Source organism: Natator depressus, chromosome 10 (genome assembly GCF_965152275.1).
Source record: "Natator depressus isolate rNatDep1 chromosome 10, rNatDep2.hap1, whole genome shotgun sequence".
Taxonomy (NCBI): Eukaryota; Metazoa; Chordata; order Testudines; family Cheloniidae; genus Natator; species Natator depressus.
Genome location: NC_134243.1, coordinates 51196159 through 51222045, shown reverse-complemented (window position 1 = coordinate 51222045; position 25887 = coordinate 51196159). Strand labels below are relative to the sequence as shown.

General features: G+C 43.2%; 1 long non-coding RNA gene across 1 annotated transcript; it reads right to left on the bottom strand.

Annotated features, from left to right (window-relative positions):
* Positions 1–13293: 13293 nt before the first annotated feature.
* Positions 13294–23557, bottom strand: LOC141995186 (uncharacterized). The gene is made up of 3 exons (XR_012641268.1): positions 23447–23557; positions 19892–20037; positions 13294–13356 (listed from the first exon to the last, which is right to left on the bottom strand). It is a non-coding gene; the product is annotated as an uncharacterized LOC141995186 (long non-coding RNA).
* Positions 23558–25887: the final 2330 nt, after the last annotated feature.

The window sequence follows — 25887 nt, the reverse complement described above, 5'->3', positions numbered from 1 at the left end:
TTGGGGATGCTGTCTCCAAGTAGCTGAACTAAGGCATGCTACATTTCTATAATGCATTGTGTCCCATTTCCAGAACTAAGGAAAGATTGTGCCTTTGTGTTGTTGTTAATCATGTCAATTTTGTTTCCTTACTTTTTTTTGAAGCTTGGCTGTGTTTAGGGGATTCAAATTTATACAACTTCAGACCCATTCTTACAGATATCTATCCTTCTCCGGTCAATGCAATTTTTGCCATTGGCTTTCTCTGATCAGGAGAAGGCCCACGAAACTACTTTCTCCTGTCTTGTTTAAATACCTTTAGGGGAGTAGTTATTTCATTCTCTGCTACATTTAAGGCTTGGGTTTAGTGTCCCTAATTTGATACTTGGACATTGATTTATAAAAAGTTGAGCCAGCCCCTTAGCGTTTTCTCTTCTGGATTTTTTTTTTAAACAGTTTCTAATTTTCTGCAAAAATCACGTATGTAGTCTTCAGCCAATCAGAAATTCAGCCATGTTTGTCATTCACCAGTTGCTGGAAATGGGCCAAAACTAGATGGTTTTTATCTGAGCCCCTCCCCGCCACTTCGGTGCTCCAGGTAAAACAGAACCTAGATCGGAAACTAGGCTGATTTTAGAATTTTGTATAACCATGCATTCAATTCCTTCAGCCCATCTCAACTGGCTATGTCTTACAAAGGGATCTTCCATCTTTTCCTTCCACGTGTTCTGTCTGTTACTAAGCTACTTGCTTTTGCTATTTTAAAGAACGAGGTAAAGTGCTGACTGGGTGCTGTTTAAGCTTCCCTCATGTTATTTCCATTCCACAGTATTCCTGCCTGGTAAACACTTTTACTTTTCCCATGCTCGATCTCCAGCAGGCAGGGCTTGCTGCTTGTATTTTGGGGTGGGAGTGGTTCTGTGATATGATGAAGACTATTAGGGGCTAAATTGAGATCATCATGATCATTTCATTGCACCTGATCTGGATTTGAGCCTAGGCCTTTACAGATGACAGCCTCTATATGCCTTATATATGATCTCTATAGCATACTGTGACAAGGTTTATAAAAGGTGTTTTGGCATGTGAAGGGTTACCTGTGCCTGCCTATCATATCTAGGCAGGGTGAGAAAAGGAAAGGGAGAGCTGACACAAAGACAGCTAGCAAAGGAGGGGTGTGTCCAGCCTCTTCCTAGCTGGCTGTCACTCAGTAGCTTGAGTTGATTTGGTCTGGTTTTGAATTTTGTGTTTGGAAATAAAGCAAGCCCCGAGGAAAGGACTAGGAAGTGACTTGTAGTTGGGACTTTCCTTTTTCCTTCCCCTGAGGGTGAGTCTGCACACTGGCTTACACCCAGTTATAACTCCTCTGGATTGTTCCTTTTGTTAGTTAACAAGATTGGATGTGGAAGAAAAGGATGTTTCCTTGGGGTTTCCTCCCTGAGTTTGCAGCTAAAAATACATTCTGCTTGCAAATAAAGCTCAGGTAACTGAGAGTCCTTGAGAGACAGGAACCTTGGAGCCTCACAATTAGAGCTTATTTGGTTCGTGGCCAAGCTCAAAAACTTGAAACAAAAATTCATTTCAGGTTGACCTGAACAGAAAAGTTGAAAAAAAAAAGTTTTGGGTCAAACTTAATATTCTGTTCAACCTGGAACAGAAAGTTTCATTTGGTTTTCAAGTTTTTAATCTTTTTTAAAAAATAAAATAGAAGTAAAATTTGAAACAAGAAGGTGTTTCCAGTTGAAAAAATCAAAATAGTACATTTTGAAAATATCCAAGTGATATGTTCTGGGGGTTTTTTCAGAACTTTTTTTTTTGGGGGGGAGGGGGGGAGCAGCATTTTTTGGACTGAAATATTTAATCAGATTAAATTAATTCACAAAATGTTTCGGTCAACCTGAGTCTGCAATTTTTGGGGGGGGGGGCGGCGTTAATTTGAAAATTTTTGCCCAGCTCTATTCTCAATCCCATTTCCACAGTCACTTTAGAGAGTAGAAATACTCTTCTGGGTTTTAGAACTAAATCTGCAGCCAGATGAACCTCACCTGCTATCGTTTTATGTTACTGAAGAGTCACATTGTTCTGCTCTGTCTCCCCCTTGTAACGGGAGTTTGTGGGATAGCTCAAAGGTTTAGGATGTCAGGTAAGCAAAGAGATATTGTAAAGGGCTCTCTGGATAAATCTCAGTTTTGGCCATCCCTCTTTGCAATGATCTCTCTCTGTATTGCAACAAAACATCACTCCTGACCCCTTGGCCCGTTACAGCATAGATCATCAGAAAGAACAATGTATAGCTTACTTATCAGCACAAAGAGCATCAAGACACTGCCCTCTACAATAGGTAGACTGAAAACAATGATGGGAAAGGAAATGCAGGGAAGCAGCATGGGATATTTAAATAAGAGATAATGTTCTATAAGGTTTCCTGGAGCTTCCTAGTGGCTCAAGTGAAATATGATTGAAAATGTCCATTTTACAATTTTGGGTGTACCTTTAAAACTCTGGGTTTGGAAATGTTTAACGTGGCCTCACAGAATCTTTAAATGCCTCCGCCCCTGCTCATGGCTCCTTCTTTCAGTTGCTTGGTGCCCATGCTACCATCATTTTCCACATTTCCAAGTTCAGTTCTAATTGGTCTGCCCAGGGCTAGGAAGAGCATAAAGCTTTAAAAGCTCTTAGGGAACTCATTGTTTCAAGGTTTGCTGTGACAAACACAAATCAGGATCAGATCAATGGGGATGTATTTCGCTTGACAACCTTTCCACAGATATCCAGGATGTTGTAAAATCTAAATTACAAAGTCATGTAATTACTTGCCAGCCAGCTGGGGTTTTTTGCTGATAGTGACTTCATGAGATCCTGATTTCCTACAATCCAAGTCCTGGGATAGAAATTTGACATGTTAAGACTGTCTCTAAGGCTATCTTTTGAACATATAGGTAGTCATGCTGATTTCTCTGTCTGTAAGATTTATTGCCGTACTGTCAGAACAATGCACAGTGTAGGAGATAATCTGGTTTTGTCCTGGGAGCAATCAATAAATTTTTGTTTTATTTTTGCTCAAGATTTTACTTTTTAAAAGCTGGTAGTTATGTGCTTCCCAATGTACTATGCATGCAATGCAATCTGACGTCTTAACTCTATTTTAATCTTTTCTTTTAATAAGTGATCTTTTGGGGGATGGATTTCTGAGAGGCAACTATGGAACATGCATGATTAGTTTATTTTTACTGATGCTAAGAGTTATAAAATCAGAAGAGAGAAACACGCAAAAAAAAAAAAAGAATGGTATAACAATCCTGAGATTCTTCTGAATAAATGTGGCTGTACTGAGACCTTTGGTTTAGGTTTGCTTGAAGGACATAGGAAACATAATAAATATTAGCTATTTATCTTCTGTTCCTAGAAACTTTATCCGCTGGTAGGTCTGTCTGCACCCTGCCTGGAGAAATAGTTGTATCATGGGAAGTTCAGAAAGTTAAACAATAATATATACCATGCATTTATTCTGCAGATGGTTAATTCGTTACTTTTTGCGATGATACTATGCACATCAAACTAAAACATCACTTTTTATTCTAAGCAATTTGTTGCTACATACAGCACGTTAGCATTATTGTTGAATATTTTGGATGCAATGTTTATTTGCAAAAGCTCTTGAGGTATTTAGTACTAGGAAGTAGGGTTTGTACAAAGTGCTATAAAAACTTCTACAAACACACTAGGGTCTCTCAGAACCTTTTAGCAAGTTGGGCCAAATTCATCCCTGGTCCAAGTACAGTGGTGTTAGAACACGGATGACTTTGGCCCACTGAGGTTATTGTGAGAACGGGGAATGAGGCCAATGTACAACTTCATGTGGTCATTTGGTGAAGACTATTAAGGTTGGCTTATGTTCCCCCCCACCACTCTCCCTCTTCCTCTCCCTCTCCAAAAAAGGCAACCCCATAATGCAGCAGATCTACTCTTCCAGGAATTAGGATGTCTGAAGGATGCAGGGTGTGAGAGAAGGAAAGAGTACTTTTGGTTGAAGTAAGTGACTTTAGGCAGAGAAGCAGTGCATGCTAGAAGCCTAAGGTGGGAATCTACTTCCTCCAGGGGCCCTGAGGTTGGAGCTTCTTGTACATGCTGAGTGGAAGTGCCCCTTCAGGTCTCCCTCTCATCCTCAGGATGGGAGTTCATTACCCACTTCACCACAGAAGCTGGTCTCAGTATGACTGAAGACTGGGCCAGGGTTTGTTTATTTGTACGTTTTTGTTTTGGCACTTGTTAGCTGAGGTGAAACTTAATTTAGCAGAAGAGCTAAACCAACTAATAAACAGGGGAAACTGAAGCAGAGTTCCAAGACAGGAAGCAACCCAATATCATCCCAAAGCAGCATCTCTGCCAGGAGAGTGACTAGGAGCCATGTTCAAATTGCTTTGGCAAGAAATCACTGTTTGTGTCACTCACATTTTTTGCCTATTCAGGAGCTTCAGATGAGAACCTGTGCTACCCTCATAACTAGCTGTCATCAAACAAGTGGTGGACAGACATCAGTAGGACCCACAGGAGTCTCAAAAAAGCCAAACTGAAGCAGACACTTCATGCAATCCCACCTGCAGTTTTGTGCTCTCTCACAATGCCTTGTAGGAGAACTCCTGCTGTTTTCTAGAGAAGACTGTGAACCCAGGAGAAGTGTCCAATAAGGAAATGTGAATAAGCTCAGTCTGTGGTACTGGAGACTAGCAGTAGCATTCCCCGTCAGAGTTGGTGAGGAAATCTACACTGAGACTCTGGTGGAGTGGATGGGAGTCTACAGAAACCTATAGGAAGGAGACAGTTTGTCAGTGTTCAAGACTGGAGCACAGTAACATCTGAAGACTGGAGGGAAAAATTAAGGTATCTTAAGACAGTCTGGGAGCCTGGTAAGCATGGATGGGTGAACTGGTTTGGATTCCTTCCAGAGGTGGAAACTTACTGTTCTCCAAAGAATACCCAGTGGTCGTAGAGCTGGAATAGCTGGCCCTATGTCCATCCCCTCCAGACTTTTTGAGCCTGGGGGATTATAGGGTGAAGAGGTGGGAAGGGAAGGGGATGTGGCTAAAGCTCACTGCAGTCTGTTATTCTCAGTTGACTGATGCTCTTTAGGAGCCACTGCCAGCTGAGGCAGTTTAAATTCTTCTGGGGCTGGTGTCAAACTGGCCCCAGGATCAGGGAAATGTCATTGGCTCCCTGATGCCATCACCATCACCTTCCACCTCAATTCACCAGGCTGAGACTGGGCACAGCAGAAGATGCAGGCCTGACAGATTAGCAACAGCCACACTAAACTGGATTCCCATTTCTTGGACTTCTGAAGTTGAAATGGTTAAACTGAACGTCCCTCGCAATACGTGTGAGCAGTATGACTACCTCAGGCAGCACTGTCTGTCTTCTTCATTTACCTTGACCTTACCTTATGCTTCTCCAAATCCTTCAGACTCATTTCTGCTGCAACACTTGTTGACAGCTAGGTAGAAGGAAAGCCATTGTCTAGTGCATGCTAGTCTATTCAAAAACATACACCTATTACCATTACCTCATCCATCCACCCCTTCACCCACACCTGTTTTTGTTTCTTCCACTTGTTGCACCTTTTGATTAACCAAGACAGGAAGCTCTTTGGGGCAGGAACTGTCTCTGCTACACTCTGGTACAGTGCCTAGCGCAGAAGTGGGCAAACTACAGCTTGCAGGCCACCTCTGGCCCATGGGTCTGTCCTGCCCAGCCCCTGAGCTCCCGGCCGTGGAGGCTAGCCCCCAGCCCCCTCCCCCGCTGTCCCCCTTCCTCTGTAGTTATGCTGCCGTGCGGGTAGCACGGCTTCTGCCCGCCCGCCCTCCAGGCTTTCCAATGAGCCGGTCCTGCCGCTCTGAGTAAGGGGCAGGAGGTCCCGGGGGCAGTCAGGGGACGGGGGGTGGTTGGATGGGGTGGAGGTTCAGGAGGCGGTCAGGAGACAGGGAGCGGGGGGGGAGGTTGAATGGGGGGTCAGTCCCAGGGTGGGGACAGGGACAGGGGGTGTTGGATACGGGGTGGGTCCTGGGGGAGCAGTTAGGGATGGGGGTCCCATGAGGGGGTGGTCTGGGAACAAGGAGTGGGGAGGGGTTGGAGGTCCCCGGGGGGCCTGGCGGGGTGTGGATAGGGGGCGGGGCAGTCAGGGGACAAGGAACGGGGGGGTTGGATGGGGGAGGTCTTGGGGGGGCAGTTAGGGCTGGGGGTCCCAGGAGGGGGTGGTGAGGGGACAAGGAGCAGGGGCGGGGTTGGGTGGGTAGGAGTTCTGAGGGGGGCAGTCAGGCGGCGGGAAGTGGGAGGGGGCGGATAGGGGGCGGGGGCCAAGCTGTTTGCAGAGGCACAGCCTTCCCTACCTGGCCCTCCATACCGTTCCACAGCCCCGATGTGGCCCTCGGGCCAAAAAGTTTGCCTACCTCTGGCCTAGTGCAATGGGGCCTGGATCCCTGGTGGGAACATCTAAGCAATGCTATAATGCTAAGAATGAGGAACACACTGAAATATGAACCTTCTGAACCTTTGCCCAAAACCTCAAACCCTTTGTGAGAGTCAGAAACATTCTGTTAACTTCCTCTTCCAGTGGTTTTCACTTTCATGCACTTCCAGGTTCTGAGTGGAAGCACATGAGCCACAATTCTTGGGGTTTCTGGTCTGAAGGGAAACAGGAAATAGAGGAAATCTGAGGAAGGAGCTTGTGCTCTCAAGGCTGCCATCTCAGAATTACAGTGCCTGAACCTGTACACCAAGCCTTTGGGGTTTGCGTGTGAGTGATTGTACAACCAGCACTTAAAGAAGAAAGCAAAAATTGAACATGTGGAGCGTGGACTTTTCTTTCTCTTCTGGGATAAGTGCATTGGGAAAATCAAAGCAAAGGGAGTATTTGTTTTGTGGTTTATATCACTGTTGAAATGGCACTCAAAAGAGGAGACAGTCATAAACCTCCATAGTTATCAAAGCATGACCAGGATTTTCCTTTCTGTCAGCTCACTGAGATTTGAGCCAGTGATGTAAGAGCTCTGGGAATCCAGACAGAATTGTTGATCTTACCTCACTGTAAGAAGCAGCTTCTCCTTACAAGACATTGTCCTGCCTTTCTTACACGAAGGATTCCTGTTCAACTTAGTCAGATGAGGGATTCACATTTCACTTGGGCTAATTATGCTGCCTCCCTCTCTTCCCATTGGCTGTCATAAATTAATATCACCATGCATGGGTCTATCCATTCTGGAAATAGCTATTGCTATGGCTATTTATATCTGCTTAGTGTATATGTAAAACAGGCAGATGTACCCACAAGGAACTTTCCAACTTTTCATAGGTCCTGCAGCAGTTAAGTCAAAGAGGGGTGAACTGCCAAGTCTGTATAGTCATTGCTTGCTGTATTCTGAAATGTTCTCCACTTCAACACTTTTGTCTGTGGAAAATGATGCAGAAACTGAAAATGTTGGTGGATTTCTGTGCACTACAATGGCACCCAGATTTCTGCCAGAATGTGCACTTCATATTTTGCATCTTTACGTATGTAAACTTACTTGTAAGAGGAATTTGTCAAGCCACCCTCCATTTAACACATTGTCAGCGTTCAGCAAGTAATAGCTTCATATCTGAGTATGCATTCAGGAAAGTAGTTAATTCTGGCCTAATAACTTCCTCTACCCAAAAGTGATACATTCTGGAGCAAATGTTCCTGAGTAGTTGTTGCAATAGCATCTAGGGACCTTGATCAAGGATCAACTAAGAAGGCAATCCATGCTCCAAGAGAGCTCACAATCTGGGTGGCAGGCAGGGCACAACACATGGAAAAAGCAGAGGATGGAGTGGTTAACAGACAAACATGGTGTTGGTAAGGAAGGTAACAAAACTAACAGTACTGAGTAGAGAAGCAGCACCATGTTCCTCCTCCTGGTAGCATGGAGTTCAGCTGGTGCTTTCAGTTTTTGTATGTATGTAGCCATATATTTTTAGAGGCTTTTCCCAACACAGCAGCTGTCAATGGGACAGTCCATCCAGCTATGGTGTTCCCCACAATGCTTTAGGATCTAGTAATGTGTTGTTTTAAAAACGTATTTATTTTGTAACTTAGTCTGCACGTGCTGTATTCTTGGCATAGGATCTTTAAACATATCTCAGGAATATTTTAAGTGTTTCAGTTGACCACCCCACATTTGTGCTATAAGTCTCCGTAGCTGAGGTGATATTTTATGTACAGTACGCAGGTACCATTTTTGGTAATGGCTGCCTTACATGTTAATTATCTAAGTTGTACTTCAGAGATTTTAGAGCTTGGCAAATCATTGTATCCTGCTCAAGTGCATGGAAACCCCCAAATTCAGTATACAGTCTTTCAAATGCCAATACAAAGGCAGAGAAATATAACATAAACCCAGGTCAGAGGTGTTGAGCACTCACAGTTCCCAGGTGCTTCTGTATGGGTTTGGGAAGCTTTATAGAGCTCTGCAATGGATGGAAGTTCTGTTTTGTGAAGGATTTTGAAATTTGGCTTTGTTCTAAATGGGAATGAAAACCAAAAATTTCAAAATTCTCCACAAAGGAAAACTCCCCCCAAAATTCTGATGGAAAATGGTTCTGCCAGAGCTGCTTCATCTAGCTCTAGCACTCGGCACTTCCACAGACCAACCCTTTGCTGAATCATATGAATGCAGCCAATCTGTGTTTTGACCAATCTATGTAAACTGAGCCCAGGGCTGAAGAGGCAGGAGAGAGACTGAGGGCATCACCCAGGTTCCCATCAGAGTTGGAGCAGAGATGGCAGCAGCCGCTCTCATGGAGCCATCATACACTCTGCCCAGCTCCCTTGGGATAAGGGACAGAGTGGCAGGAGCAGAGGACCACAGAGGCATTCACCTTTGCAACCCTTATTGACCTAATGTCCTGTGAATTTCTGTTTGCTTGTTTTTTGAACTCTAGGAACACATGTTAATTATGGGTTGGGACAAAGAGGGATTGACATGGATTGGAAGGCAAAGAAACAGTTGGCTCTTGGTTATTCTGTGACTCTTGGGGAAATGGTGCAATTCTGGGCTGCTGCAGCCTCAGTGATCATGGGAAATGGGCCACTTCTCAGTGTGGTGGAGGATGATGATGGAGCTGTTGGTTATGAAAATGATTAGAATAGTTGCAGGTTTCAACAATTAAAGACGAACACAACTATGAAGTAATTCAAGCTGGGTTTTGTGGTGGGTGCAAACAGCTTGCTGACCATCTAAAGATATTGGTGAGTAGGGTTCTGAGCTGCCCGACTATAATTAGAAGCAAACACTAATAGCATGGAAGGGTCTCATGAAAGCACAGGCAAAGGAATGTGGGTTCAGATGTGGGTTAGATTCCAGACAGAAGACAAGGTCAAGTATAGGGTAGACGTAGGGTCAGATTTGATAATGGCAAAATCTCAGGAGTTGTTTGAGTGGCTTCCACCCAAAATATGAAATCAGCTGCTGTGAAAATGAAATATGAAAATTGTGAAATTTCTGCCATTTCCCTGTGAGAGGCAGTTCTTGTGAGATTTTTGGCTTCAGAGAAAGCAAAACCAAAGAAAAGTGCTTTTCATTCTGGAACCAAAACCACAGAGGATCCAGGGATTGTGTGGATGTGAACCTCCCACTCTCAGTCCCCTGGGGGAAAAAGTGCGGGAGGGGTTTGAAGTCTAGTTTCTGATTTCACCCCAGTGTGATAGGAGGAAATGTCTATGCTTCTTATGCAATATTTGGTATTTCCATATTGCATTCTATGTTTAAACAGCAACAACAAAACTAATCAACCCCCACCCCCCCCAAAAAACCCCATCAGCTCTATACAGGAAGTTAAGAATGTGAAAATATTTGTTAGGACAGATGCTCCCCATTTACAGTATGTGTGAAATGAAAATCTGTCTGGTCTCACTTCTGAAATACTGACAGTTTCTGTAAACTATCTGTCATGCAGTGGGTGAAACCCTGCTGAGAATAATGAACCCCAATAAATATTCACCTCCAAATGCTCCCTTAGCATTTAGAAGGGAAACCGTTAATTTAGAATCAAGTTAGAGCTACTAATATTGTCAAAGGCTCTGTGAAGCAGCAAAGTTGTGTGATGACTTGAACACACCTGAGTTATAAAAGCTAATGATGCCTTGGGTGAGAAACTTCAATTGAATCTGTTCTGAAATTATTCTGCTGCCTTTCTCAGTTCTCCATCCTGACAGGTACACAGGGGACTGGGGTGTGGGGGGAGCCTGGCTCTTCCCTTCAACCCCCGCTTTCTCAGGAGAATTGGGCGTAAAGATTGTGCAGTACCTCCTCTTCCCATTGTGTTCTCCACTGCGATCTGGATTGTCTCAGTACAACTGCACAAGGCAGTCCTTGTGTAACCCACTGGTGAGTGTATGTAACACCTCATCCACTATCCACAGCAGCAGTCGGATATGAGTTGTTCCAGCCCCCAGCTAGGGAGGGCTGGCTTTTTTTAGCTCAAGCTGTATCAACTCCTGCTTTTAGCTCTGGAGCTTCCTGTGTCAATCCTTGGTGTATGTGCCCAGTTGGTTGCTGTCACCCTTCCACTGTCCTTCAGGGGAGAGGATAAGAGAGAACAAACTACATATGACAGTTGTTAGTCTTGTCGCTCAATGTGCTCCTGGAAGGGGCTTAGAACCCCTTCAGTTGTTTAAGTGCCCGTATCAGACCCTATATAGAATAGATGAGCACTCCCTTGTGCAGCTGCTTTAGACTGACAGTTTGGCTCTATATTATGATTGCATTCTTATATTAAAAATCTTCCTTGATTAGGGGTTGTCAGGGTTGCTTCCCCACTCTGAACTCTAGGGTACAGATGTGGGGACCTGCATGAAAGACCCCTTAAGCTTATTCTTACCAGCTTAGGTTAAAAACTTCCTCAAGGTACAAACTTTGCCTTGTCTCTGAACCCTATGCTGCCACCCACCAAGCGTGTTAAACAAAGAACAGGGAAAGAGCCCACTTGCAGACGTCTTCCCCCCAAGCCCTACACCCCCTTTCCTGGGGAAGGCTTGATAAAAATCCTCACCAATTTGTACAAGTGAACACAGACCCAAACCCTTGGATCTTAAGAACAATGAAAAAACAATCAGGTTCTTAAAATAAGAATTTTAATTAAAGAAAAGGTAAAAGAATCACCTCTGTAAAATCAGGATGGTAAATACCTTACAGGGTAATCAGATTCAAAACATAGAGAATCCCTCTAGGCAAAACCTTAAGTTACAAAAAGACACAAAAACAGGAATATAGATTCCATTCAGCACAGCTATTTTACCAGCCATTAAACAAAAGAAATCTAATGCATTTCTAGTAGATTACTTACTAACTTTTTACAGGAGTTGTGAGCTGCATTCCTGATCTGTTCCCGGCAAAAGCATCACACAGACCGACAGACCCTTTGTTTCCCTCCCCCCCCCCCCCAGCTTTGAAAGTATCTTAGAATATCAGGGTTGGAAGGGAACTCAGGAGATCATCTAGTCCAACCACCTGCTCAAAGCAGGACCAATCCCCAGTTTTTGCCGCAGATTTCTAAATGGCTCCCTCAAGGATTGAACTCACAACCCTGGGTTTAGCAGGCCAATGCTCAAACCACTGAGCTATATCTTGTCTCCTCATTGGTCATTTTGGTCAGATGCCAGTGAGGTTATCTTAGCTTCTTAACCCTTTACAGGTGAAAGGGTTTTGCCTCTGGCCAGGAGGGATTTTATAGCACTGTGGACAGAAAGGTGGTTACCCTTCTCTGTATATTTATGACAGGGGTGTGTGTAGACCAATTTATTAATTAATTTGATGGGGTGTGTTAGTTGCTCTAAACAGCAGGGTCAGTTCTTGCTGCTGCTATTTTTATTATTATTTATTATAATTACCTTAGGACCCTGTCCTGGAATGTGCTGAGCATCCCCATCCCTTGTTGAGTGGGAGTTGGATGAGCTCAGTACCTTGTAGGTGGCACTCAGCCCCTCATAAGATCAGCCCCTAAGTACTTGAGGTGCTGCTTAGTGTGACCAAGAGTGGCAAAATATCCCCCCTTAGGGCAGAATCTAGCCCGATGTGGGGGGGGAAGAGCCCTTGATTCCCCTACAGCTTGTATATTCCGAGTCCCTCTAGTATCAGATTTGAGACACCCATTCAGGAAGCTCTTCCTCTAAATTCTATTGAGAAGGTTGTGTTTGGTGGTGACTTGTGTATTTATTTGTCTTCCAGCAGCACACAGAGCAGAGGCCCTGTCAGAGGGGGCATCACCACAGTGCTATTTATGCCGACATGTAGTCAGTGAGTCTCTACCCTGCAGAGCTCACAGTCTGAAAGGGGGAAAACCACAGAACTTACCATGGCAGCTTCTACAACTGAATGACGGCAATGATTAGTGCGTCCCAGCTTTTTATTAATAATGGCCAAATGGGATGTGTAGCTCTGTGATATGCTCCGAGGTCATAATTATTTAAAGTAGCAGAAATTAAAAGTGACTCAGCCACTCGAATGAAAGTTGAACGTTTGTTGCTTCAAAGGCTGTAGTTATGAAAATAGCAGACAGTGGCTGACCTGAGCAATTAGTTAACCCTGACCAACTCCACAGCTAATAGTGCAAAGCATGTGGAAAATGTACTTCCAATGCATATAGCAGCTTGCGGGGGCATTGTTTGGAAATGCAGGTAAACCCACATTGCACATGACATCAGGTTAATGTAAGGGTCTATGGATCTGTTGGGTAAACTGGACCTTAGCGCAAATTTGGGGGTGTTTATATTGCTGTGGATGGGGGTTGGTGCTTATGAAAGTGAGAGACTCATGACAGAGTCAAACATCAACCTGAGGTGGGGAGGTGCAAGCTTCATGTACCTCTTTCCACAGCTGCGTCAAGGCCTGCCGCTCCCAAACAGAAATTGTTAATCGTGCCAAACTGTGTCCTGGCCTCTGGATAAAATTGAAACCACCACATTTATTTTCATATGTGATCTGAGATAAGAGCTTAGTGCACAAATGCACTGTCCCAGCTACCACAAAATACTGCCCCCCAGCCCTTTTTTAGAGCCCAGCTACACTGTTTATCTCTTTTACAGGGATTTACACAGGGTGAGCATATGCTGCATGAAGGATTATGGTTCTTATTATTTAAAAGAAACTTGAATAAGAACTGAAAATAATAATGGAACACACACACACATAGGTCTATCCAAGATAGGTCTATCCTGGTATTTCACTTGGAATGTTAATGAACAAGTGGCTTTTCTTACTAACTTACTAATTGAAGAGAGCAATAAGAACAGCAACTCATAGTCCTGTGGCTGCAGCATCTTTCCATTACTCCTTAGGATCTGGCCCAGTTTAATATCCATCATGCCTACAAAGCCGAAAAGAGGAGAATTTACAGTGATGAAAACTTCCCAGACAATGCAGGAAATGAGTGAGGCCCTGAGCAGAGAACTCCCATGGTGCAAACGTATCAGAGGACCCCTTTGTGGAAATCTGTGATCTATTTGCCTTTGGAGATGCTGATTTATGCCTCTAGATTCCATTTCCTAATCGGTGGAAACAATAACCTGGCCCACCTATTTTTGTACATTGCTATGAATCTCTCAGTAAGCGTATTGCTGCAACTGATCGGACACAAGCACAGCTGACAGACAGACTATTTTCCCAGACTGTATCTTTGCAGTGTTGCCACCTCTCACAATTTCATCTTGGGTACTTGGTGATACTTGGTGGTTTTCATAAAGCCCCAGTTTCTGGAGTCGTGTGCACATGTAAGACTCTCATATTTTGTTAAAAAACAAGTTTCTAACACTCATGTTGTGGAACAAAGATTAAGCATGTGACCTAAGTGTACCCCCAAAGCTTCAAAAATCAGGAGACAAAACCCCACCCCACCCAAATGTACTGCTTTACCAAATCTCATGGATTTTGAGGCCACTCTCATTTTGGATGGCCTGACTCCTGATTTTTTGATGCCTGGGGTTGTCAATGCTGCCTTTGCCAACTACCTTATGTGTTTAAGTGTGCGAGTTATACACTCTCTCTTCACTTCTGTAGGAGACCGTAGCGCATATGTGCTTGGCTGAATCACTTCAAATAGTTCCAAATGGGAGGAGAGGGAGAAATAGGCCAACACGCTTTTTTAAAAGTAAGCTAGTCTGCTGCTTTCTCTGCAATTACCAGCTCATGATAACAATCAGCCCTTGGGGTTTTCTCTCAGAAGCTTTCTCAGGCCTCGGTTAGGGAAGTTATTATTAACAGAGACTAGGGACCCATTGTGTTTGGGGCTGGACAAACACATAGACAGTACCTGAGCCGAAAAGCTTGCCCTGTAAATCAGGAAAACAGGCAAAGGGAGGGAGAGGAAATGGGCACAACACATAGGAAGCAACTTGCCCAAGATCACAAACTGGCCATGGGCCAAGCTGGGAATAGAGCCCAGGTCTCAGAGACCCAGTCCAATGTCCTGTACAATAGACCAGGCATTCTACATTATTGTTCTTCATTGTTTGTGGGTGTTTTGAAAACACTGGCAAATCCTAACTAACTTTATCACAAATACATATTTGGCTGCAAAAGTATGTCCCCGAGTACATTGATGTTCTCCGTTTGTTGGTTTCTGTGTGACACACTTTTTAAACCTATCCGGGAGCAAACAAATACCACGTCACTGAGGTGAAAATTACACACGGCCAACAATATATGAACAACATGTGGGCATAAATGGAAAACCTTTTGTAAAGTGACCGCTCAGTGCACAAGAACCACACTCTGCTTACAGTGGACTGGGAACATGCTGCTTTATTCAAATACATAAACAAAGTAGTTAACTAAACAGGGAGTAAGGGAGGAATGGAGCATGGCTCCAACCCATGATACGCTGAGTAACCCAGTTAGCCCCTTGACGATCATTTTACTACAGAACCATTTCGGAATAACAAATGTATTAGCAGAAAACAGGATCAAATTATCAAATCAAATTATGTGCACAGAAAAGGAGCTACATTTTCATTTATTTTTTTGCAATGAATAATTCCGCCATGTGCAGCAAGTAACAAAATCACTAGGGATAAAATCTCTGCAGAAAACTGAGTGACTTAGGAGCCTAAATCCTACTGTCTTTCAGTGGGGTTTAGAAGCCTATGTCACTTAAGCTTTTTTGAAAATTTTACCTTACCTTAGACCATTCCACTGTAGAAATAACTTACTGCACCTTAAAACTGTGATTTCAGATGCTTAGCTAAGCCAGGTAGTATGTTGTTGTTTCCATCCATAGCCTTTCTAAGGAACACAGGATATTCCTGGCATGTTGCAACCTAGCTATCAAGCGTGGATTATCTGTGGGTGGAGAGAATGACCGCCCTAGCAGAAAGATGATTGACAGATACTGAAGAACACTGTGCTTCCAATAAAAGGTTTCAGAGTAGCAGCTGTGTTAGTCTGTATCCATAAAAAGAAAAGGAGGACTTGTGGCACCTTAGAGACTAACAAATTTATTAGAGCATAAGCTTTCGTGAGCTACAGCTCACTTCATCAGATGTTCTTTCTTCCAATAAAAGTGAGTTAAAACAATTTGACTTGGCAAGTGAAATGATTCCCTTACAATTTCTGTGAGCACAACTGCATGTATGTATGATGTATGTATTTTAATTCTGGCATTTTTGTGTGTCAGTTCGGCCTTGACTTTAACTCTCTGCAGCCTGCACTCTCCACACCAGTTGGGTTACTGTGGGATCCTCCTTGATTTTAAGAGCCACATTCTTTCCAGCTGGGTTATGTATTTAGTGATGATGAAAGCAAGTAGCTCACTGCATTGCTATGAGCCAGGTGTAATGTAAACAGGAACTATGTGAACTTCCCCAAACTGCCAAGTCAAATTACTTCTGACTAATCCCAGGCCTCCTTTAATCACAGACTGACAATCATGGGGAATGTATTTCTCTACAAGCTGCTCCTGCATCCATGGCCGTGGCATCTGGAGACTTGCCAGCAAAATGTATCAGTTATCCCAATGGGTGACCCATTAAAATCACTGCCCCTCTACTTACACAGAAACCTTGATGGTAAACAGTTAATCAACACATGATTAAAAACTAAAAAAATGTTGCCTTGTGCTGAGAAGCTCACTCAATGTGAAGTCTGGAAAACGAGAGAGCAGCTTCCAAATGGCGGGTGCCCTTTGACCAGTCCTGGAGTTGTCAGATGGTTTGGGAGGTGCACTAGTGGGAACTAAAATGGCACCAGCCAATTAATTTGTGACCAAGGGAGGATTGGAACTGAGCTAGCCTGTTAAGTCCATGTACCATCTAGCTGTGAGCACGTTCCAAACATGTTGGGATAGATACAGGGAAGTGCTTGTGTGAATAAATGACACCCCCCAGCAGAGAGACATGCTTTAGCTTTAGCTTCCGCCTCCTTTCCTTCTGACCACAACACTAACCCATCCCATTCCTAGTGCCAGGATTTGTAGAATCCCTTAAGTCTGTAATAAAAGAAGACATAGTGTGCTGTAAGGGGAGGATTACTTATATTTGCAAAGGGACATACTTATATTTGTATTCTGTAGACTGAACATCCATTGTACTGATAAATATATTTACTTAGGGTCACTAATCTCAAACATTTAAACTGCCTCAACAACTCAAAGCTTTAAGGCACAGTCAGACATTCCCCAGCACTGAAACAGTATCATCATTCCTAAAACTCCTAACGGCTCAAAATTTAGTTCTAAACGTATATCTCAAGGTGCTTATTAAAATAAGCACTTGTAGCAGGGGAACAGCTGTAAATGCAAATTCTATCTTTTAGTTAAATGGTAATATCAAATACCATTATCCTTTGTGCTATGTAATTTTTAGGTGTTAGTTGTTTCTCTGTTTTTTTACAGTGAATCTTCATTACGCAATTCTATTTCCTTAAATTCTCACTCTAGATATAGATAATTACATATACATGTGTATCTCTAGCATGCTTACTTTAAAAGCAATGCATTTCTAATGCAACCATCAGTGCAGGATCCAGAAATATTTAGCTAAACCAGCCCCTGTTCTCATTTACTAAACTACAGTTCCTCTTCGTTGAATGCTGTTGGAATTTCCTGGAGGCAGAGCAATATTGTACCCTAGAGCAAACCTTCCACATGTTCTATATTAGGTGGCCCTGTTAAATACCAAATTTCCACCTGTTGCCTAGGAAAAAACACTCCCACTTGGCATGGGAAAACAGAGACTGGGCCCCCAGTTTATATTTCTTATAAAAATAGAATTTACATACTGCGTGCAATCCATTTTTCTGAATTCCCATGTTTGTTGATTTCTTATGAGTTTCACATTGTAACTGCTGGCACTCACTGTTTGAGTGATGAAAGACTGAGAAGTATATAAAGGTGTGCTAGAGACAGGCGGTGAAAGCCTACCAAAGTCACTGGCAACCTGCAGCTCACGCTGTTAAAAAACCAATAGTCTTATTTTGCTACTTGCTACAGTATTTCTGTTACAACTGCCCCACGCACATAAGGCCCAAACCTGTTCCCAGGGTCTCATCCTGCTCTCACTCTTACCGTTAGAGTCTGTAGAATCCTTATCCAGAACGTGAGGGGCAGTGACATATAACTGTAAAAACTGGTAATCAGCACATATAGCAAGATGTTCAGGCTGCCTACAGATTGGTATTAATTCTCCTATATAGATAATACTATCAAATACTGCTGTTATACTTCTTACCACCACCATTTGTGGCAACAGGATTGAGCTCTTAAGAGCACAAGGAATGTGGTTAGACTCTGCTCAAAAACGTGTGGAGAGACCGTTTTACAGCCCTGTGGAGACGTAGTCTCAGAAGAGAATATCATTCTACTGTTAGAAGTGGACCCATCATGACAGTGCTTATTTGAAGAGAAACAACAAAGCGAGAAATAAAATGGGATGCCTTAAAAATTCATTGACTTGCCAAGAAATCATTGTTTTCTTCCTCAAGCCTGTACACACGCAAACAGATGTGGGCGCACCATTGTAACCAGGTTGGGCCATGTATTGCTATTCTATTTAATCTAACTATATTATCAGTTTAACAAGTGACTTGATTCCATCTCAGTAAATACAGAGGTGGGGCTTGGATGACGTTCTTTTTTTGTTTTTTGTTTTTTGTTTGTGGACATTCAAAATCCCTCTTAGACTTTTTTGTAATAATTGTTTTAGATTTTTTTTTTAATTGTAAACCTGGAGAGCGAACATCTAATAGAATACTGTATATATCATTTCACACAAGTGTTCCGGCACAAATCATCTAAGAAGCATGTGTAAAGTGTGTGTGTGGGCAGGGGAGAGGGGCTGGAGGGCGGGGGTGGGGGGGTCATGAAATGGTACCAGAGGAGGAACAGTTCATTCTATCCTTTATGGGAAATATGCTATAGAAATTTATCATCGCTGATAAAGTTTGTCGATGACACAAATATCATTACTGATCAAATTTGCGGATAACCCAAAAATTGGGGGAGTGGTAAACAATGAAGAGATCAGGTGACTGATTCAGAGCTTGGCAAATGCAAGCAAACAATATGCCTTTTAATATGGCTAAATGTAGATGTGTACATCTAGCAACAAAGAATGTAGGCTGTACTTACAGGATGGGCGCTCTATCCTGGGAAGCAATGATGCTGAAAAAGATTTGTGGTGGCTAATCAGCTGAACGTGAGTGCCTGTTGTAACCAAAATAGCTAATGCAATCCTGGGAATCGTAGACAGGGGACTCTTGAGTAGGAGTAGAGAAGTTATTTTATCTCTGTATTTGGCACTGGTGTGACCACTGCTGGAATCATGTGCCCAGTTCTGAGACCCACAATTCAAGAAGGATGTTGATAGATTGGAGAGGGTTCAGAGAAGAGCCATGAGAATGATTAGAAAACATGTCTTATAGTGATAGACTGAAAGAGCTCAACCTTTTTAGCTTAACAAGGAGAAGGTTCAGGGTGACTTGATTACAGGTCTGTAAGTATCGACATGGGAAACAAATATTTACTAATGGGCTCTTCAAGCTAGTAGAGGAAGGTGTAACATGCTCCAATGGCTGTAAGTTGAAACTAGACACATTCAGACTGGAAGTAAGGTGTAAATTTTTTACAGTGACAGAAATTATCCATTGGAATAATGCACTGAGGGTTGTGGTGGATTTTCCATCATTGAGCATTTTTAAATAAAGATTAGACTTTTTTTTCCTAAAAGATATCCTCGAGGAATTATTTTGGAGAAGTTCTAAGGCCTGTGTTATTTAGGGGGTCAGATTAGATGGCCACAATGGTTCCTTCTGACCTTGGAATCTATGAATCTATTAATCTTAATAAGGAAGATATCAAAGTCCTTTTCCTGAATTTGTGTCGGCCCTCATGGGTAGATCAGATTGCAGGATCAGGACTCAGTAGCATGCTGTAGACATTACTCTAAAATCCATAGAATATAGTGGTGTGATAACCTTTCTATAGTTTTTTTTGTAATTATTCTATAGAATTTTGTAGCATTAAATTCTATAAAAATCTATGATGTTCTGCTATATTCTATAAGACTTTCCATAAGGATAAGACATTACACAATGCAAAAGAATAATATTCTGACACTGGAGACCTTGGAGACCTTGGTCAGGAAACCGAGAGACGTGGGTCTCATTTTGTTCTATTTCCCAGCAATAAGGTTGGTGCTATTGTTTGTTATTATTGCATTTAAACTTTCTTTGGGGAATACGGCTGAAGTAGTAAATGAGTCTGTTATTATTGGCATGTCCCATGTCCCCCGCCCCCACAGCGAAAGGCGGGGTCAGGGGGGAAGCAAGTCAGCCTTGAATGGTTGCTTCAGATGCAGTAGCACTGAGCCTAGGAATCTTTGCCTTTTGCCTCATTAGCAGAGAACTATTACCTCTTGATTTTCTTCAAGTAGCTCAGAGCATTCTGAAATTGCAGTAACATGGATGACTGTTCAGATTCGTTTTTAAACCAGCTTCTGGATGCAGTCAATCCCCTTTGTTCTCTTCAGGTTCTCACACCAAGTTCATCATGCAGCTTCTAAGGGTGAAAGAAATAGGCCCTGACTCAGAAAAGCACTTAAGTACATTCTTTAACTCTGAGCAAACAAAAAGGGGTGTGAGCATGATTGAATTACAGAGCAAGAGAATTTGTGAAAATGTCTCCAAATTTCTCATGCTCTTTGCCTAGTTGTATATATGATGATATTATGGAAGAAGCAGGGTGGATGGGTAGGTGGTAGCTAAGCAAAGAGAGCAGGGGATGGAATTGCCTTCACTGGCTTTGTCTCCCAATCTATTTAGAAATTGCCCTCCCAATTTTCTAGCCTCTCTCTCTCTCTCTGATCACACATCCACTGCTTTTCTCTTGTCTTCCCCTCTGTCTCCTCCCTGAAACACTCCATGACTTGAGTGTGAAGTTGGAGGTTGTTCTTTTACTGTGTAGTGGCCAGCCTGTCTGAAATCCTCTCCCTCTTAGCCAATGACTTCATCCCTTTTCATTAGAAACCTTCCTTTTTCTCTTTAGCCTAAGACTGTCTGTCTGTGATGCATTTTAAGAGACTTAATTAAGCACATGGAATAAAACTGTAAAAGTACTGATACTGCCATAATGGCTGTTCACATCAGTGCCTTTTATTTTTTAAATCAGAAGGTTTCCTTGGTGTAGTTCTAGCATAGCTACAAAGACCTCCCTTTCGTCTGTAACAGCCAATACCATCTCTCTCTCTCTTTTCCTTTTACCGTTCTGTTATATTTTACGATGTTGGCACATTACAGTCTGGCTCTTTAAGTTCTTTAATTATGTATGCCACTGGTTACATTCCTCTGTGACAGTAGTGGGCAGTAGTGGGCAACCTTTGGCCCATCAGGGTAATCCGCTGGCAGGCCACGAGACAGTTTGTTTACATTGATTGCGGGCCACAGGGACGTGCTGGCCACCGCTTCCCACAGCTCCCATTGGCCAGGAACAGCAAACCGCGGCCACTGGGAGCTGCGGGCAGCTGTGCCTGGGGACAGGCAATGTAAACAAATTGTCTCACTGCCTGCCAATGGATTACCCTGAAGGGCTGCGTGCAGCCCATGGGACACAGGTTGCCCACCACTGTTCTGTGACCTTGGACATAAAGGTGCAAAGACATTTCTTCCTTTCAGGTCAACAGGGTGTCAGAATATGAAGGCAAGTAACGCTTGTACAAATGGAGGTGAGAGTGGCTTATGCTAAAGTATTCGCTGTGACTTCCTGAACAGGAATACAAAAGGGCCTTTTCTTGAGAATTACAGCTCATACTTAGCATTTTTCCTGCAATATAATTATGATTGGATTAACTTTATTACCAGTTGCATCAAGCTTTTCTCTGCACTTCACATCTTCCAGTCCTCTTATTGTGTACAAAATACTTACTGTGGTCTCTAAATTTTTCCTTATATAATGATCCAGCAGAGTTGTCTACTTTTGGTTTTCTGTGAGCTGTGGATCACATGAGGACCGGATGCAGTAAATCAGAAAATGCTGCTTTGTCAATCTACCTGACTTCCAGTTTCTCACATAGTTTTACTGTTGTCATTTTTAAAGAGATGGTGTCCATACTGCAAAGGCAAGGATGGATTGCATGTATCTATCTGACATTTCCTTTCCACTTGCCCATATGAACTATTGTTCAGCGAATTTAAAGAAGTCTACTAAACAATAACATTGTAGAACTAACAGACACTGTTGGAGAGGAAGAAACCTTTTACACACATGGTCTTGCCCTGTTCATGTATGCATCTGTGGTCATAGGATCACAGGGCACATAAGTTATCAACAGGATATCTGAGCAAATATGCGCCTTCCTACCTCAACATTGTTCTTTACAATACCTATCTTTCATATAATCTCCATCAGGTTATGATTCTTCTTTTAGGCAAATATATGCTTCTAGATTGATAATGCTGAAGGGCCAAAAGCAAAATAAGCATGAGTCAGCAATATATATACATATTAATTAGTCACTAGGGCATTGTTTTTATTGCTAGAGTCTAATAATTTCCTGCAGCTGTAAATTATTTATTTAGCGCACAAATTGTTATGTGATCAGTATGTCCATTCTGTGGCTCATAATAGTGCTTGAAAGAATTTTCAGTGACAGTTATGGCCAAACATATAAGATGGTATATAGCTAAGCTCAGTGCACTTGTATATAAACAGTGGCTCTATGATTCTAAGTATGATTGTTTCACATGCCTACCTTCTTTCTCCACCTGTTGTGTCCCCTATTAAATCAATATATTGTAAGCCTTATGGGGAATGGGCTATGTCACAATTACAGGGTTAGCCTCGCCTTTGACCCCTCTTCTGTCTCCTTAGCCACCAGTTCAAGGGACAGGCCCTGTGCCTTCGTTCCTTTCAGGATGGAACTCTATAATTCTCCCATTCACAGACCAGAACTCCAGGCTACAGCACCCCTGTTTACTAGCCATGTTTCCTCAGCAGGTGCAACTGGGTTTGCACCTTCAAAAGACTTCCCTTCAGGAGCTGTGAACAGTGGGTAAATCCATTGATTCAGAGCAACTTCTTCAAAACCAAGTATTCCTGATTTTTCCATAGGAACATAGTAATCCGAGAGAAAAGGGTTAACACAAGAAAAGGCCTACGCATATATTAGTCTTACCTAACACTTACCAATTCCCTCACAGTTTAGGTAGGCCCAACCAGCCCCAGGTACTGGGTTTTAGTCTGCATCCTTCAGCCACTGTTTCTCCCCCTCTAATCTTTAAAAGCTGTACTTTTAATAGTTCCAGTATTCTTTGTTCTGAGTTTTCACACCTGAAGGGCCCCTCCCGTCCCAAGTTGGGAGGGGTGACCTGTTTGGACAGAGAAAACTTCAAAGGCCTTGGACCGCCCCCCCCCCCATTGTAAGTACCAGTGATTGAATTATCTAAAGCCACTGTCTGCCTCCTTGGGACATACACTGAGCTCCAAGAGGAGTTAAACCTTTGAACCCAGCTAGCAAACAAAATAATCAAATAAACAGGTTGTGACCCGGGTCCTAGTGGGGAGCCAGCTGTGGTCACTCAATTAGGGTGAACTGCAAAGAATGGGGCAGACAATCCCCATAAAACTGGTGGATATTCCAATGCTTAGATTTACCAAGCCAGCATAAAACAGCCTCTTTATTACCTTACTGGTTACTCAGAAGTCCAAACAACACAGTTCCCTTAAACTGATCCAGCCTCAGGCCTCCATCCAGGTACCCACATCAAATATGATGAAAATTTCTGTAAATCTTACTTCATCATATAAAAGAAAAGGTTCTACCAATCCCAAAGGATCGGACACATTACCTCCCAGGTTAGTGAATGTTTCGGATCTTACCCAAATACACGCTACAGCCAATTCTTATTAACTAAATTAAAATTTATTAAAAAACAAAAGAGAGAGAGTATGGTTAAAAGATCAATACACATACAGATATGAGTTCGATTCATTGAGATGCAGATTCCTAGCAGAGATGGTGAGCTTTGTAGTTGCAATGAGTTCCTTTAGAATTCAGTTCATAGGTCATTGTCCAATGTCCAAATCTCATATTCAGGGCAAACAAGCATAACTGGGACCTCAGTCTTGCGACTCAAACTTCCACTGATGAAGTCTAAGCAGATCTGAAATGACAGAATCAGGACCCAAGGATCTTTTATACAATTTCATGTCCTCTTTGACAAGTTGGGATTTCCTTGGGGGACAAAAGGTAACTAGGATGACTTTGAAGGAGGTCCCTACCGGGACTTAGCTATATGAATTAATATAAGGCCATTTGCTTGCTCCTGCACCATTCACAGTACATTTCAAAGAGAGATGAATATCAAGATATTCCATGTTTACAATTCATTTAAATGATAGGATCTTCTTTTGACCTCTGAATTATCAGAATACGGCATAGACAGGGACCATTGATTACATTGTCGACGCTACTCATACATGTGTAAATACACAAAAACACAAACATTATCTCCCCATGTGTCTTTTGAGGGTTATTTATTTTGCAGGATGTTTAACCTTTTCTAGCTATGTGTCACACAGGTGCACATAATATTCATAAAAATAATGCAGATATCTCCCATGCACTTCAAATTGTCTTCATCACATGCATGTCAAGTGCCTAGCATAATGGGGCTCTGACCCATAATTGGGGTTTCTGGGTGCTAACAAAATACAGATAATTAAAGATCATTTTAAAATTGTTCTGAGACCATTTTAGAACCCTGTCTCTGCAGTGGTCTATAGCAAATATTCTGCTAGCCCATTTAAAAAAATATCCCCATCCACACTGGACAGTAAAACCATCTTAAACTGGCTGGCCACACACATGTTCTAAAAAGATTATCAAGCAGAGCCATATTACAGAATGATGTCAGCCTTGTTCGTGCAGAGTTTCTGCTTTGACAATTGGCTATCTTAAAATACAATTCAAGCTAGCATGGTGGTTATCCTAGTGTGGCCAGGATCCTAGTTTTTTAGGTCTTTCAGTGCTGATGATATGCTTGCATGCTTTTTCCAGGCCAGAAACTCTTACAGAACTGGATTCAAAAAAAGTCAGGCAGGCTAAATATTTTACCTAATCTTTAGTTACAGGATGTGTTTGTGAAATGTTTCAAGCCTGTTCTTTTACTTTCTTATTTGTTTTTGTTTGTTTGTTGTTGGGTTTTTTTTGAAGCAACAACTGTACAAAGCAAAGAAGATAACGCCCCTCTAGTCCAAGGGTGGGCAAACTATGGCCCGCTGGCCACATCCGGCCAGCCAGCCGATTTAATCCAGCCCTTGAGCTACCGCTGGGGAGCAGGGTCTGGGGCTTTCTCGGCTCCCGCGCTCCATCCAGGGAGTGAGGGCAGGGGCCACTCTGCACACTGCAGCTCCCGGAAGCAGTGGCATGTCCCCCCTCCGGCTCCTACGTTTAGGGGCAGCCAGGGGGCTCCGCACGCTGCCCCATCTGCAGGCACCATCCCTGCAGCTTCCATTGGCTGCAGTTCCCAGCCAATGGGAGCTGCAGGGGCGGTGCCTGCAGACAGGGCAGTGTGCAGAGCTGCCTGGCTGTGTCGGAGCCAGAGGGGGGACATGCCGCTGCTTCCAGTAAGCGCTGCCCAGAGCCTGCACCCCTGACCCCCTCCCATGCCCCAACCCCTTGTCCCAGCCCTGATCCCTCTCCGGTCCTTCGAACCCCTCAGTCCCAGCCCAGAGCACCCTCCTGCAGCCCAAACCCCTCATCCCCAGACCCACCCCAGAACCTGTACTCCCAGCTGGAGCCCTCACCACCACCCCCACACACGCCAACCCTCTGCCCCCTCCCGAAGCCCCCTCCCGCACCCTGAACTCCTCTTTTCTGCCCCCACCCCAGAGGTCGCACCCGCTCCTGAACCCCAACCCCAATTTCATGAGCATTCATGGCCCGCCATACAATTTCCATACCCAGATGTGGCCCTCAGGCCAAAAGTTTGCCCACCCCTGCTTTAGTCCATTTCAATCTCGGTGCCGAACTAACAAATTATAGAAATATGGGAACTCTTTCTCCAGAATGGCTGGAGGTGGGGGAAGACAAGAGATGGCTCTTATTTCTGAAAGACCAAAGACCTGGGTTAAGCCTCAGCTGATATTGCATAAGTGATGCAGGTTTGAAAGTAAACAAGTTTGTCATCCTGAGTCTTTTTACAGAAGGTCACAGGAGGGATCAGAACACCCCATACACACACACCCTGCAGTTCAATGATCAGATGCCAAGGTGGGGCTTCAGAAATCAGGAAACCAATTATTCGCTGTCCTGAGAAGTGCAGTGCCTCAGCAAGCCCTGCATTTCTAGGAGTGTAAGGTTTTTTGAGCAAAAAATGAGGCAAATTTGCATAAACAAACCCCACATGGTTT